We start from the raw sequence: 667 nt of genomic DNA, 5'->3' as shown, positions 1-667 counted from the left end.
ATATTATAATGTATAATTACATACAGTGTTGTTTTGTTCAGGTTAGATTTACAGCAGCGATGATGTGTCAGGTTGATCTTCAACCCCTGGAAAAGTGGTGAATATTGGGAGAACCAAAATGGAACACTTTTCATACTCATGGTTTGTTTATTATGAGTCTCGCATGTACTGTTTATTTATTAATTTATGTATTTTTTCAGTGATGCTTGGTTAATTGTACAGAAAGGCTACACCGATCAACATGAAATTTGGCAGGAATGTGTCTGACCTACACTGCACCAGCCAAAGGTTTAATTATAGACCCCATATTACCCCATATTTGAGGAGGGGGCTCCATCTCAAAAGTGGTTATCTGGACATAAAAAATGCTTATGACTCAAAAACTATTCAACATAGGAGCTTCAGATTTTTATTTTATTTATTTTTTTGTCGTTTAGCTCTGATAAAGGACTATCCATCAGTCTCACCAATGATCCCCCCACACTGCCCTAGAATCCCACCCAAAACAATAAATCTGTTTTGGTGAGTTCTGACATCTGGAGCATTGGTGTTTGAGTACAGACCACTATGCAGTATCTAGTTAAGGTTAAAAAATATTTTTAAAAACACAGCTCACCTCAACTATGTTTCTTTCATAGTAAACATACAGAGTGATACTCACAGATAC

This window comes from Austrofundulus limnaeus, unplaced genomic scaffold (genome assembly GCF_001266775.1).
Source record: "Austrofundulus limnaeus strain Quisiro unplaced genomic scaffold, Austrofundulus_limnaeus-1.0 Scaffold629, whole genome shotgun sequence".
NCBI lineage: Eukaryota > Metazoa > Chordata > Actinopteri > Cyprinodontiformes > Rivulidae > Austrofundulus > Austrofundulus limnaeus.
The sequence above is the reverse complement of the archived record's forward strand: the minus strand, read 5'-3'. Positions refer to the sequence as shown.